The following is a 16,923-nucleotide window of genomic DNA, read 5'->3' on the forward strand; positions in this document are numbered from 1 at the left end:
GAGTAAAATCTTGTATTTTATTTATGGATATATGTATTTAATAATGATAAAAAGCATGCATGGAAATGATAATAAAGTTAAGATAGAGCTTATCCTGGAGGAGACCAGGAGATAAAATGGAAGAAAGAAAAAAGAGTTTGCAAGTTATTTTAAATGTTTCTGTAGTGTTTTATTCCCTCCAAATAACAAAAGCAGTTTTGGGGAAAATGTCAAGAAGCAGGAAGGTACTCACTACTATTTTCTATTATTATTCTACATGTTTGAAATATGCTGTATTACAGACCTAAAAAAATAGACAGCAATAAATAATAGGAAACTTTAATATCCAATTTAAATCAATGGATAGATTATGCAGACAGACAAATCAATGGGGAAACATTGGCTTTAAATGACACATTACACCAAATGGACTTAACAGATATTTACAGAACATTCCATCCAAAAGTAACAGAATACACATTTTTCTCAAGTGCACATGGAACATTTTTCAAGACAGATCATATGTGAGGTCACAAAAACCTTCATAAATTCAAAATGACTGAAATTTTATCCAGCATCTTCTCAAACCACAATGGTATGAAACTAGAAATTAATTACACAAGAATAACTAGAAAATTAACAAATACATCAAGATTAAACAACATGCTACTGAGCAATAATGAGTCAAAGAAATCAAAACAAAAATCAAAAAATACATTGAGACAAATGAAAATGGAAATGTAACATATCAAAATTTATGAGATGCAGCAAAAGCAGTTCTAAGAGGGAAGTTCATTATAATACAGGCCTAACTCAGAAACAAAAAACTCTCAAATAAACTAACTTTATACCTCAAGCAACTAGAAAAAAACAAAGCCCAAAGTTAATACAAGACAGGAAATAACAAAAATTAGAGCAGAAATAAGTGAAATAGAGACCAAAAAGACAGTAGAAAAGAGCAATGAAACTAAGAGCTGGTTCTTTGAAAAGATAAACAAAATTGACAAACCCTTAGCTAAACTCTCCAAGAAAATAGAGAAAACTCAAATAAAATCAGAAATGAAAGATGTTATAACTGACAGTAAAGAAATACAAAGAATCGTAAGAGACTACTATGAAAATTATATGCCAATAAATTGGACAACCTAGAAAAAAATGGTTAAATTCCATGAAGTATACAACATACCAAGACTGAATTATGATGAAATAGAAAATTTGAACAGACTGATTACTGGTAAGGAGATTAAGTCGGTAATCAAAAATCTCCCAACAAACAAAAGTCCAGGACTAGAGGCCTTCACCAGTAATTTCTACCAAACATTCAAAAAAGAATTAATACTAATCCTTCTCAAACTCTTCCAAAAGATAAAAAAAGAGGGAACTCCTCCAAAGTCCTTTTATAAGGCCAACATTACCCGAACACCAAAACCAGGAAAGTATGCCACCAAAAAAAAAAAAAAAAAATTACAGGCCAATATCCCTGATGAACAGAGACACAAAAATCTGCAACAAACTATAAGCAAATTGAATTCAACAATATATTAAAAGGATCACACACCATGTTCCAGACTTCAAACGCTATTACAAAGCTGTCATTATCAAGACAGTATAGTACTGCAACAAAAACAAACACATAGATCAATGGAACAGAATAGAAAGCCCAGAAATGGACCCTCACCTCTATGGTCAACTAATCTTTGACAAAGCAGGAAAGAATGGCCAGTGGAAAAAAGACAGCCTCTTCAACAAATGGTGTTGGGAAAATTGGAAGAATGAAGGGGGGGAAATTGGAGGGGGAGACGAAACATGAGAGATGATGGACTCTGAAAAACAAACTGAGGGTTCTAGAGGGGAGGGAGGTGGGAGGATGGGTTAGCCTGGTGATGGATATTAAAGAGGGCACGTTCTGCATGGAGCACTGGGTGTTATGCACAAACAATGAATCATGGAACACTACATCAAAAACTAATGATGTAGGGCGCCTGGGTGGCTCAGTTGCTTAAGCGACTGCCTTCGGCTCAGGTCATGATCCTGGAGTCCCGGGATCGAGTCCCACATCGGGCTCCCTGCTCAGCAGGGAGTCTGCTTCTCCCTCTGACCCTCCTCCCTCTCCTGCTCTCTGTCTCTCATTCTCTCTCTCTCAAATAAATAAATAAAATCTTAAAAAAAATTAAAAAATAATAAAAAAATAAACTAATGATGTAATCTATGGTGATTAACATAACAATAAAAATTTTTTTTAAAAAAGAAGAATGAAACTGGACCATTTCCTTACACCACACACAAAAGTAGACTCAAAATGGCTGAAAGACCTAAATGTGGGCGCCTGGGTGGCTCAGTTGGTTAAGGGACTGCCTTCGGCTCAGGTCATGATCCTGGAGTCCCGGGGTCGAGTCCCGCATCGGGCTCCCTGCTCAGCAGGGAGTCTGCTTCTCCCTCTGACCTTCCTCCTTCTCATGCTCTCTGTCTCTCATTCTCTTTCTCTCAAATAAATAAATAAAATCTTTAAAAAAAAAAAAAAAAGACCTAAATGTGAGACAGGAGTCCATCAAAATCCTAAAGCAGAACACAGGCAGCAACCTCTTCGACCTCAGCCGCAGCAACTTCTTCCTGGAAACATCACCAAAGGCAAGGGAAGCAAGGGCAAAAATGAACTATTGGGACTTCATCAAGATAAAAAGCTTTTGCACAGCTAAAGAAACAGTCAACAAAACCAAAAGACAACCGACAGAATGGGAGAAGATATTTGCAAATGACATATCAGATAAAGGGCTAGTATCCAAAATCCATAAAGAACTTATCAAACTCAACACCCAAAGAACAAATGATCCAATCAAGAAATGGGCAGAAGACATGAACATTTTTCCAAAGAAGACATCCAAATGGCCAATAGACACATGTAAAAGTGCTCAACATTGCTCGGCATCAGGGAAATCCAAATCAAAACCTTAATGAGATATCATCTCACACCAGTCAGAATGGCTAAAATTAACAAGTCAGGAAATGACAGATGTTGGCGGGGATGCGGAGAAAGGGGAACCCTCCTACACTGTTAGTAGGAATGCAAGCTGGTGCAGCCACTCTGGAAAACAGTATGGAGGTTCCTCAAAAAGTTGAAAATAGAGCTACTGTATGACCCAGCAATTGCACTACTGGGTATTTACCCTGAAGATACAAATGTAGGGATCCGAAGGGTTCGTGCACCCCGATTTGTATAGCAGCAATGTCCACAATAGCCAAACTGTGGAAAGAGCCAAGATGTCCATCAACAGATGAATGGATAAAGAAGATGTGGTGTATATATATATATGTATATATACATATATATGGGATATTATGCAGCCATCAAAAGGAATGAAATCTTGCCATTTGCAAGGACGTGGATGGAACTGGAGGGTATTATGCTGAATAAAATAAGTCAATCAGAGAAAGACATGTATCATATGATCTCATTGATATGAGGAATTCTTAATCTCAGGAAACAAACTGAGGGTTTCTGGAGTGGTGGGGGGTGGAAGGGACAGGTGGCTGGGTGACAGACATTGGGGAGGGTGTGTGCTATGGTGAGCGCTGTGAATTGTGTAAGACAGTTGAATCCCAGACCTGTACCTCTGAAACAAATAATACATTATATATTTAAAAAAAAAAAAAAAGAAGAAGATAGCAGGAAGGGAAAAATGAAGGGGAAAAATTGGAGGGGGGAGACGAACCATGAGAGACTATGGACTCTGAGAAACAAACTGAGGGTTCTAGAGTGGAGGGGGGTGGGAGGATGGGTTAGCCTGGTGATGGGGTGTTAAAGAGGGCACGTACTGAATGGAGCACTGGGTGTTATACGCAAACAATGAATAATGGAACACTACATCAAAAACTAGTGATGTAATGTATGGTGATTAACATAACATAAAGAAAGAAAGGAAAGAAAGGAAAGAAAGGAAAGAAAGGAAAGAAAGAAAGAAAGAAAGAAAGAAAGAAAGAAAGAAAGAAAGAAAGAAAGAAAGAAAAGGATCACACACCATAATCAAGTGGGATTTATTGCAAGTATGCAAAGATGGCTCAACATCTGCAAATCAGTCAAGGTGAAACACCACATTAACAGAATGAAGAATAAAAATGATATGATCATCTCAATAGAGGCAAAAAAAAAAAGCATTTGGCAATATTCAACATCCATTTATAATAAAAACTCCCAATAAAGCAGGTATACAGGGAACAGACCTCAACATAGTTAAGGCTAGATATGACAAGCCCACAGCTAGCATCATACTCAATGGTGAAAAGCTGAAAGCGTTTCCTCTAAGGTCAGCAACAAGACAAGGATGCCCTCTCTTGCCACTTTTATTCAACACAGTATTGAAGTCCTAGCAATAAGGCAAGAGAAGAAATTTAAAGGCATCCAAATTGGAAAGGAAGAAGCAAAACTGTCACTATTTGCAGATGACATATGTAAAAAAACCCTAAAAACTCCATCAAAAAATTGTTAGAACTAGTAAACAAACTCAGAAAAGTTGCAGGATTCAAAATAAATACACAAAAATCTGTTCTGTTCTATACACCAATAAGGAACTATTAGAGAAAATAAGAAAACAATCTCATTTAAAATTGCATCAAAAAGAATAAAATACCTAGGAATAAATTTAACCAAGGAGGTGAAAGACCTGTATATTGAAAACTACAAGACATTAAAGAAACTGAAGACAATATGAGTAAATGAAAAGATATTCCATGCTCACAGACTGAAAGAATTAATATTGCTAAAATGGCCATACTGCCCAAAGCAATGTACAAATTCAATGCAATCCCTGCAACCAATGGCATTTTTCACGAAAATAGAACAAGCCATCTTTAATTTTGTATAGAACCATAAAAGACCCTGAATAGTCAAAGCAATCTTGAGAAAGAAGTACAAAACTGGAGGCATCACACTCCCTGATTTCAAACTATACTACAAAGCTATAGTAATTAAAACAGTATGGTATTGCATAAAAATAAGCACATAAATTAATGGAACAGAATAGAGAGCCCAGAAATAAACACAGGCATAGATGGTCAATTAATTTACAACAAAGGAGCCAAGAATATACAATGTGGAAAGGACAGTCTCCTCGATAAATGGGGCTGGAAAAATTAAACAACCACATGCAAAAGAATGAAACTGACCACTATCCTACACCATACACAAAAATTCACTCAAAATGGATTAAAGACCTGAACATAAAACCTGAAACCATGAAACTCCTAGAAGAAAACATAGGTAGTAAACTCCCTGTCATAGGTCTTAGCAATGAGTTTTTTAATCTAACACAAAAAACAAAAGCAACAAAAAAATAAGTGGTACTCCATCAAACTAAAAAGCTTTGCATTACAAGGGAAACCATCAACAAAATGAAAAGGCAACCTACTGAATAGTAGAAAATATCTATAAATCATGTATCTGATAAGGAGTTAATATCCAAAATATATAAAGAGCTCATACAACTCAACACCAAAAAAACCCAAACAGTTTGAGTAAAAAATGGCAGAAGATCTAAGTAGACATTTTTCCAAAGAAGACATTCAGATGGCCAACAGGTATATGAAAAGATGGTCCACATCATTAATCATCAGGGAAATGCAAATCAAAACCACAGTGGGGGGAGGGTAGGTAGTGGGAGAAATGGCTGTTTTTTGTTTAAATGAAATGATTTTTTTTTTAATTACACAATCTATTTCAGAAAACAGCAGAGGGAACAGCACTTCCCAACTCATTTCATGAAGCCAGTGCTACCCTGATCTCAAAACCAGACTGAAAAGGTATTAAAAAAAAGAAAACTAAAAACCAATGTCTCTCATGAATTTAGATGCAAAAATCAAAAAAATATATATATATATTAGCAATTGAATCTACCAGTGTGTAAAAGGAATTATATACCATGACCAAGTTGTAGTTATTCCAGAGATGCAAGGCTGGTTCAACATTTGAAATCAAATGATGCAATCCATCATGTCAACAAACTAAGGTAAAAAGTCATATGATGCTATCGAATGATGTAGGAAATGCATTTGACAAAATTCAGCACACACACATAAATACGTGTGAAATACGCTACAAAAAAAAAACAAAACAGAAAACAGTGTGTGCGTTGGGAGAGAGAAGATCACAGTGGAAGATAGCAACATATTTTTAAATTGGGGAAAGAAGCAGAAAAAAGTTACTGAGGATGGTCAATGGATACTGCTTCTAGGTTTAGCAATTAGACCTGGTAAAGAAGATGTCACTTTGAGAAGAATATAATGAAAGAACTGCACTGTTGGGGCGCCTGGGTGGCTCAGTTGGTTAAGCGACTGCCTTCAGCTCAGGTCATGATCCTGGAGTCCTGGGATCGAGTCCCACATTGGGCTCCCTGCTCAGCAGGGAGTCTGCTTCTCCCTCTGACCCTCCCCCCTGTCATGTGCTCTCTCTCTCTCTCTCTCATTCTCTCTCTCAAATAAATAAAATCTAAAAAAAAATTTAAAAAAAAAAAGAACTGCACTGTCATAATAAAAAGTCATACCATTCTTTCTAGCATTATGTTATAAAATGCATTATAAAATAAGAAAACAAGGACCAACCAAAAATATGTCATAAATGGCATCAAATCAGGAAGACATGTAACAGATGTTGCACAGGTAGATTGATCAGAGAGGAAATTCAGATTACAGAGAAACATATCAGAATTACTAGAATATAAATGTGTGAAGTTTGTGAATTCAGAGAAAAGTATATAGGCCACCAAGAGCTTTAGGAAAACAAAGACACAGAGAGAAAGCAAACAAGTGTGGATGCTTTGCATTTTTGCAACCAAAAAAATGAGGCGACACAGGAAAGTAGGACAGGACTGTAGGAGTCTAACCAAATCACGTTCCAGTCTCCCCAAAGGCTGTACTGTGCCTACTCCATCCCTCCTGCTTGCCTCGCCTGGGCTTCTCCCCTTTTCCATGGCATTTAACTAAGAAACCACCTGAAAGGCAGTAACTCATTATTCAAGGCACAGAAATACTTGTAGTTGGGGCCAGCTTCGAGGAAGTTTAGAGAAATCATTAGTAGGGATGTGTAGCAAAAGAAAAAGGTCATAGGGAGCAGAGAGGAGGGTCTTGGCTGTGGGTGCAGGTCACCAGGTCCGTGGTCAGCACTGCTGTTTCTGTTGTAATCCAGAAAGGAATGCAGACTGAACATCAGCCTTTCCACAAGAACGCACGCTCGTGCACACGGGCGCACTCAGACACATGTGGGTAGGAGGGGTGGCCTGTAGAGAAATGCAGAAACCATTCTAATCCCTCAGAAAGGGCCCCACGCCAGTCCCACTGTCATCACCTTCTTTACCCACCTGGTCCCCACTGTTCTCTTCCCAAGCAGCTGAGCACAGAGTGTGAGACAAGAATCATGGACGTTCATCTCAGCTCTACCACTATGTGACCCTGAGGCCAAGAGGCTGAGTGACTTGATCAAAACTCCACAGACAATTAATGGGGGGATGGGGGGGCTCTCTTGTTAGCATTTCATGTGTGTGTGTGTGTGTGTGTATCACTACCTCTAATAACACTGATTTTTTTTTTCTGGCACAAACTGATGAATAACTAATTGTCCCCTTCTTTTTTGGTCAATTGAACTAGGTAAACAAAAACAGGTTTTAAAGGTTTTGTTTGCTTGTTTGTTGAACTGGCAAAGAGTCCTTGGGTATATTTTGCATTTTTTGCTCTGGTGAATAAATTCCCTGATGCTGCAAAAAATAAGAGACTTTTCTAGAGCATCAATTTCACATTGAATATATCTGGAAAATTTAAAAAGCCTTCCTGAAAATGGCCCAAAATATTTTACTTACATTCAACAAATAATATGCTATCACACAACAAAGACCAAAGTGACTGAAATTGAATGAAACAAGATGCTTGCTCTATTGTTTTAACAAAAGATACACCACTGAGAATCTTTTAAAAAGCAGGATATTTGAATCAGGCACCCTGGTAACAAAAAGCTATTCTACTTTAGCATTTATATACTCATGGTCCTCAAAGCTGACTGTACATGCAAATCACCAAGGGAGCTTTTAAAATTTCTGATGCCAGGGCACTGTCCCTGACCAATTAAAGCAGTCTCTCTAGGGCTGGGGACTAGGCATCGGCAAATTTTAAAAGCTCCCTAGGTGATTCTAATATGCAGTCAGGGTTGAGAACAAATGATTTAGACATCGCTGTCCCAATTAATATTTAAACAGTCACAGCCCATTGGCGTCACTAATCCAGTTGTATTACCACCGGCATATAAGATTATTTTTTAAGTACCATATGAAAAGGAAGATCAATGGGCTCTTGAAGTACAAGTTACTCTGTAATCCTTCTGATGCACTGTCCATTCTGGTACTCTTGTGTTTTAATTCATTGCCTGTGCTTTTGTAGAACTGAAAGTGTTAATCCTTTTTCACAGATGCTAGTGCAAACCTTGATGTTGAATAATCCACTGAGTTGTGTGTTTAAGATCTTTGCTTCATTAAGTCACCAGATATTCCTGGCAGCAGAAGAGTGGCAAGATGTCAACCTGAGCTTTGCTGAGCCAAAAGAATTAGCTTTTACCGTATTTCTAAAGATGAATGTGCTCTTAGAGCATGTCCATTAGTCCCAATACTCTAATGAATGTGTGGCCTGACAGACACAATAATTGGCATAGTTCAGAGTGTAAGAGAATCACTTTGATGAATCAGAATAAGGTCAAGTGAGAGAAGAAACAAGGATTTCGTTTGCACATATTTCTAACCACAGCAACAAGAAAGAATAAATAGTAAAAAACAAGATTAGGTGGACTTTGATAATGCATCAACGTGGAACCCCCTCATCTCATTAACATTGATCAATAGAAAGGTGGCTTTGCTGTTAAACAGTGGCACTCGAGTTCCATAGAACTCACTGCGTATCCTAGCAATGTCTTTTTTTTTTTCTTTAGAAGTCTGGGAATCTTATCTACTGGAGCTAATCTCTGGAATTTCTGGCCTTATCTCCTGATTACTACTACCCAATGAGATAGGTCACTGAGAATACTCTGGGATTTTATTTCCCCATGAGTTTACTGTCAACATTTTCCTCTTAAATCATCATCCCTGGCCTTAAATGTAGCAGGGCTCTCTCTGTTGGCTCTGGAAACACTTATAGCACTCAGGTATAATTCTTTTGATTAAAATATGTTTTGCTTCTGCTCTTCAGTGAAACAATAAAGGTAGATTGCAGAGCAAACCCTTCTACTGCTCCTAAAAGGACCTGCTGTGAACTACAAAAGAGAAATACAAAAGTAAATTGCTTCAAATGAACATGAGACCTGCTCACTCATGCTGGGTCATACTAAAAGAGACTTCCCTCTATCTGGGCAATAACAAAGGGGAGTCTAATTCTTAACCAAGCCTGACATGTGTCTGAGACAAGATGTTAGTCATGCTTGGCTTCATCTTCTCAGGAATCTCTTGTTTAATTTAACTCAGTGACTTTGGATTGTGCAGGAGGAGCGGATTCTAAACCTGAATTAGACAAAAGAATCTAAATAGGAACCTGAAACCATTTCTATCTCTTCTGGGTTCCAACCTCACCCTTATGAAGAAGAGCAAATCAAGTCAGGAGAATGTGATCTCTTTTCTTGATAGAATCACAGATTTGAAGGTTTAAAAAGGTAGAACCAATTGCGATAAGCTATTTGGAATTTTTGAAAGGTGTTTTGATAACTATCACATGTCCTGTTTTTAATAAATTCAAAACAGATTTGACTTGAAAACATACGCAGAGAGAAAATTGATATGTATGTTAATGACAGGGATGGTGGGCAAAACTACCGGGTGATAATTCTGGAACAGCTAAAATGATGCAGATTATATTTGATCTTCTTTAGCTACTCACATTTTTCTTTTCCAGTTGGTCAATTAACACAAATGTTTCATGTGACTACTACAGTCTCAGCATTACAAACGCACAGAAGAATTATATGACCACTTCTACTTCAAGGAGTTTAACTTCTGGTTGGGAAGCTCAAAACCCAATTAAGCAAATTACGAACCATCAACAAGCAAAGCATATGAGGCCATGTTTGTGGGAATTATGAATAATGGACTCCCAACACATTCTCTTCTATATTTCAGCCATTTCCTACTTCACAGACATCAGTGATAACTTGACTTTGCCCTTATTTTGGGACTAGTCCTTATACCCTTGGGAAAATTCTCTGTGTAAATTATTCTTTGTTTTATGTCAGATGAACCCAATCCAAACTAATTCAATGTTTTCTGGTGGCTTTTACAGATTTTTGACCCCATTCACAGTGAGAAATGTATTTTACATGAAGACACCATACCCACTACAATCATATAACTGATAAGAAATTTTAATGAAACTGTTATAAGTTTTATAATGTGTGATGCCCTATGATATTTTCTATTTGATTCAATTCTATTATATATCCTTTTTTAAAAAGAAATTGCCAATCATGACCCACTAATTGATTTTAAAATCTATTAACGGGTCATCCTGCCATAGTTTGAATGATATCACTTGAATCTGGATCTTTATTTTGAATGGATCTAGTGAAATGTGTCATGGATTTAAGAATCACATACTCCCTAAATAAATTAAAACTGGCTTTCCAACAAGGGCTTTAAAAACATGAGTTGGCTTCATAAGCGCCTGTTAAGTGTGGGTGATAGATATTTGCTTGAATCAATCTTCAGTCCATATACACCCTCTACTTTCAGCTTGAGTGGGGCATAAATTTGTTTTCCCAGTCTCACCACCTTTTGGGTACTACCTCCAACTTCTAATATTAAAATTGAAGCTTCATTAGGCAAAATGTATTTTGATGTCTGACTTCCACCACAGTCCCAGTGTTATTTAGGGTCAATTTTGTTAAGTAAGTGCCCCTGGGCATGAGAACAATCTCTGCTGGCTTCCTTGTCAGGTACCACTAACTCAAGGACAGACCTCTTCCATACACTTCTCCAAAGTAGGAAGATCCTACTTTGGCCTTTGGATCCTAAAATTACAGCTATCTGTGATTGAAAGTAAAAGGAGAGAGACTGGAAAGATAAGATAATCTGTTTTGATGCTGAAGATTGAATACAATATTCAAATTAAATGCATAAAATTCATAATGAAAAAGATATCAAACTGCTTTCAGTTCAAGGGCAGTAGAAATTCATTGTTTTAAAAACAGAAGCACATTAAAGATATTCTGTATTATTATAGGAAAATTATATTTATCAGTATTTACATAAGGAACACAATTCACCCACTGAATTTGCAATAGAATCACATTTGTTATCATTTATTTATAGTCTTACATCCCAGGTGAAAAATGTAAAGATGGTTACTATTCATTCAATAAATATTTATGGAGGACTCACTACATAGCAAACACTATCCTAGGCTCTGAGGAACCAGATTAACAAACCAGGCATGGTTCTCAGTTGCAAAGACTTGTATTTTATTGGATGAAGGTGGCCAAACCCCAACAATAAATGAAGGCAGTGAGCATCCAATAGTGATAAGTGTACTTGAAGAATCAGAAGAGGTGATGTGATTGTACTGTATGGCTACTTCCGGTGAACTGTTGAGAGAGCTTGTCTGCAAATGACACAATGTGACCAGCAGCTGAGTGGCCCTACATGGCAGTCTGGACTGAGGAAAGAACACTGCCCACCAAGGAACAAACCTGCAGGAGGAATCGAAAGAAAGCTAGTGATCCTGGGGTACAGTAGGTAAGAGGGGGAGCAGTGGGAGATAAGGTTGAGGAGGAGAAAGGGGCAAAATCATGTTTGAATTTTACTTTAAATATTATGGAAAGCCTCTGTTGTGTTTTGGGCAAATCCAACTCATGCTCTCAGCAGACCACCCTGATTGCCGTATGGATAGTGACCTGCAGAGAAATGAGGGGGAGCGGGGAGACCAATGAGAAAGCTACTTTGGTAGCCAGGAGAGAGATGAGATTAGTTTAGATTAGGGTGACAGGGGTGATAGCTTTATTACTTGGTGATAATGGATGATATAGCTGGTGAAGGTAAAATGATGCCACATAAAAAGTGATGTGTGCAGCATGTCCTCATGTAAATGCATTAGGAATAAAGCAGAAAACAAACACAGGGGTACAGGAGGTATCCCCTCTCGTTCTTGTGTACATTTTAAAGATATGAGTAATTGAAATCCAGGCACTGAAAGTCTCAGAAACCACCACTGTTCTTGGGATCCTTGTTAAAACAGGGCATCATACATGCTATGACTCAGGATAAGACTCTTATGAAAGAGACTTCGTCCCATAAGGAACTCTCTCACCACAATAGAATAAGAAATTAAAATTCCATAAAAAAAAGTGGGAGACCTGAAAGAGAAAAGTTGTGGGGGGAAACAAAAGGAGAGAGATAGAAAGAAATCAAAAAATGTATCCAAATGCTCAAGTCAAACCTCCCCTCAACCAAGTAGCAAATCAATCTATGGCTCCCACAACTCGGGATGTTACTTTCACAGGCCCCAGAGATCATCCAGCCCTCAAAAATATTTGAGGAATTGAATTGAATTTTACAAAGAAAGAATCTTTGCCTTTATCTTCACTAAGAGCTTTATTGGAGATTTTAATTCTGCGCTAATCACAAAATTTGAAGCATTCAAATAATAATCTAATTTCAAAAGTGCCTTGCAATATGTATTGCCATCCATTTCTCTCTATGGATTTATGCTCTGGAAATTTCTGTTTGTAAACTTCTTTTGTTAGTCAATATGTGAATATATACCTTCTTCTTATGAATTAAAATACATTCAGATTTAAATTTTCACAGTTGGAGGCTTTTGCACCTTAGGTTACTTTAGAAACCATTACTTAGATTACGTTTAAGTTTCATTACTGAGTTAAATAAATATCCCAATTCTCTCCTCTTCTAGACTCACAATTTTATAGTCTAAAACTGCTCTTCCTTAAGGCATATACTTCATTTTGCCCTTACTTTGGCTGGCTACCTTTTACCTTCATAGGAACAGGAATTAATTTTAATCAGACTTTCTCCTCTACAGGTTTCCATAACATCAACATTGTAGTAATGTAGAGTTTTATTCCAAAAAGGATTGTAGTTAAGATTCTTTAGGCCATGATGTACATAATTTCCTTAAAATAAGCTTTTATAAAAGGCAAAATATTCTATGGTTTTTTTTCAGAACTCACCTGATCAAATTGTATAAATACTTTCAGGTCTAATACCATTGATATAGCTACATATTTCTTGCCAACTTCAGCCTGATTCATTGCTCTTGGCTTGTTCCTAGGAATAATATCAAAACTGTTGAAAAAAGCCTTCTTGTAATACCAAGGGCCAACCTCTGGTTCTTCTCAATTATGCTGTGATTATATCAATCAGTATCTCAGGAATTAAACATGCTAGTTTCAGCTCTCTAGCCATATAATTATTCTTAGAAAAAAATTGTCCTTACCTGTTCTTTATGATTGGGTCTTCTAATGGTAAAATTAAATAGGACATAAATGATCTTATATGTATCATTTAAAATGAAGGGGATTTGAGACCTAAATTATCCAATTAAGTGCTTAATTGATCACTTTCAACTAAGGAGGTGACAAAAGAAGAGGAAGAAGGAAAGGGGAAAGTCCTATAAATAAAATACAATTTTTTAAAAGCCTGAAAGAGTAGTTTCAAAAATAAATCCAAAATTTTTAATTGTCTCTGTATCTTGCCAAGAGCATAACCCCAAACAAAAATTTTAAAAAAGGGTTTCCTAGCTAACCCATGGTCAATCTCTCTCATTTCACGGTCAGTAGGACCTTATCATCTTTGCATGCTTGACTAGTGTGAGGCAAAAAATAGTAATAACTAAATAAAACAAACAAAAATTAATGGATAAAATCTAAACTTCTTGTGTGTTAGAGTTTCCAAAGTTATAATGCATAATGGAGATTTAGCCTTTCTTTTTTTCTTTTTTTTCTTTTTTTTTTTTTAACTAAACAAGACCCTTTGCTTTTGTGCTCCAGGGAAGGTTAATTCATGCCAGGGAAAAATAACTCACCTGATTCCTTCTTTTCCTTTACAGATGGTAAAGGAGGGGAGATTGATAAGAGTCACAGCAGATGATCCATTATCAAGCACAGGGTATGGGTGAGTTTCCCATATGCCTGTCTAGGCTTGACAAACTAGAATGTTCCCCTTAAAAAAATGGAAGAGGTTTGGGCATGGGAGATGGGGGAGGTGTTTCCAGGGCCAGGAGAAAAGACAGAGACTGGGAAGAGAGGCATATATCTTGGAGACTAGAGACTACAGAGAAGGATTTTAGAGAATATATGAATTGTCTCTCAATTACACGTTGTGTTACAATGCCTTCTCCATCTCTTCAAACCATTAATACAGGGCACGATACACGTGAACTTGTTAAGAGGGGAGAAGGGTTGGGGAATCCAGGAAAGGGAATCTTGTCACATTCAGAACGCCAAGGCATACAATAGGGCAGCACCCTGGGAATGGTGAAATGACTCATAAAATTGACAGCTGCTGCTGAAGCCAGAGATGACTAGAGAAATCCCTCAGAACCCCCAGACACCTGAGGATACTAGAACCTAGTGACATATGGGTTGGGATTAATCAAGCCAATTTCAATCTATATATAAAAAAAGGAAGGAAGGAAGGAAGGAAGGGGGGGGCAAGGATACCTCTCTGAAATTTGGATTACGGATTTCTCTCTAGGATCTTTAGATGAAGTTAGTCCCCTTATAAAATATTACCTCTGTGGCACAACCATCTCAATAATCCCTCATATGGCATCAACACAGAGTTTCAATGGCCTGGCCTTTTTTAACTGGTTCCATTTAATAAGAATTATTTAGGTAGATATTATAATTGTGATTTTTAAATTCTTCTCCATATACTATTAATGCATTTCTATTTCTTTCCACAAATTTACTGATTTCATAAACAATAATTCTGTTCATCCAGTTTGGTTTTCGCACTTTTCAGGAAACACTGCATTGGGTTTTAAAAGGGTGTTAAATACAAAATCACTCACTTCATTCAGCCTGTTATTGCAATAATAGTGTTGAAATGACAAAAAAATAAAATTCACAAATCCTATTGCAAGATGATTTCATTTTCTAAGCCTAGACTGGGTAATCTGTATATATGTATACACATATATATGAAATGTACCATATTTTTCATTTGTTTGTTCTCTTATTAGCTTTCGGGGTTAAGGGGGATCAATAACTTGACATCATTTGGTATGCACGGTATGTAGTTTTTGTTTTCCTGTAGCACAGAAGTTGGTAAACTGCAGCCCTTTGGACCAAAAAATAATAATAGTTTTACTGGAGTACAGCCAACTCATGTATTCATCTGCTCTGCAACAGCAGAGTTCAGTAGCTGCAGTAGAGATAGTAAGGCCCATACAGGCTGAAATATTTGCTCTCTGGCCCTTCACAAAAGACGCTGCCCACACCTACTGCAGCCCTTTTAAATTACCTAAATCAGGGGCCAACAGCCTGAGGTGGCTCTAATGCTGCAAGGGCTCGTGCCACAAACCCAAACCTAAGCCTTTAAGTGCCTCAGGGTTACGAAATCAAAACGTTAAGGACAATCAATCACAATCAATCACACTATAGCTTTAAGCTATAGCCAATCAGTAATTTCATTTCTTTGCTTCCACACTTCTTCTAAGTCAGTCTTCCCCCTGGTTCCTGATGGCCGAGTGCTCCTTACCACCTCTGGTTTGACACTGCCCCATTCAAATGGATAAATACTCAGGGCGCCTGGGTGGCTCAGTCGGTTAAGCATCTGCCTTCAGCTCAGGTCATGATCTCAGGGTCCTGGGATCGAGTCCTGCATCGGGCTCCCTGCTCAGTGGGGAGTCTGCCTCTCCCTCTCCCTCTGCCCTGCTTTGTGCTCTCTCTCTGTCAAATAAATAAATGAAATCTTAAAAAAATGGATAAATACTCAAAGTCAAAAATTTTAATATGCCTCAGTTTATCTTTTAACAACACATTATTACTAGTTATTGTCATGGTCTGTGTAGGTGCTCAAAACCATTTAATAAAATATCCTATCACATTCACACATCAAGAAACAAGTGTGTCAAGAATTAAGGAAAGAATGCATAGGAATGTTAGTATTACTTTAATAAGTTTACAGCCAATTCTACCAACATTATTGTATCTAAGTTTTTTTGTTTCATACAAGTACACTGTGATACATTAGATCAGTGACTCTCAATGTGGGGCAATTTTGCCTCCCCAGCCCTGGCAATGTTGGGAGACACTATTTATTGTAACCTCTTAAGGGGAGGGAAGGTGTGCTACAGGCATCCATCCAGTGGGTAGAGTGAGGGAAGCCCCTAACACAGAACAATGCACAGGACAGTCTCCCATAACAGAATTTTCCAGTCTAAAGTGTCAACATCCCAAGGCTGAGAAACCCTGATGTAGAAGGTATTTTTGGACTAACTTCTTGGAGGACTTAAGAGAGTGAGGAGTGTAGCCAACTTTATATCCCTCACGCTCTCCAGTTTAGAGTAGATCTTCATGCCATGTAGAGGGTGAAGAAGTATTTTTCCTAACATTTCAATACTAACAAAAAAAAGATTTTCATAAACAGGCAAATCCCTAAAAAACAATGGTTTTTAAATTTTAAGTAAATGAAAGTCTTTTAAGAGTTTCACCACCAATTAAATATGAAAGCAAACAAGGAGTACTAACCCATTTTAATAATGTAAACATGGAGCACAGCAAGTAAGAATGCTGTTCATTATCACAAAAGTTAATCACAAAACAAGTGGCCTCAATGATTCGCTCTTCTTCTTCCCTATCTTGCACACCACTCCCAGTGGCCTCTTCCCCTAAATCCTGTACACTGATGCATTTCTGCTGAGCTACATCACTTCCCACTTAGCCTCACAATTTCACACACTACAGATGAACTG

This window comes from Mirounga leonina, unplaced genomic scaffold (assembly GCF_011800145.1).
Source record: "Mirounga leonina isolate KUSES-001 unplaced genomic scaffold, KU_Mleo_1.0 Mir_95, whole genome shotgun sequence".
NCBI classification, from domain to species: Eukaryota; Metazoa; Chordata; class Mammalia; order Carnivora; family Phocidae; genus Mirounga; species Mirounga leonina.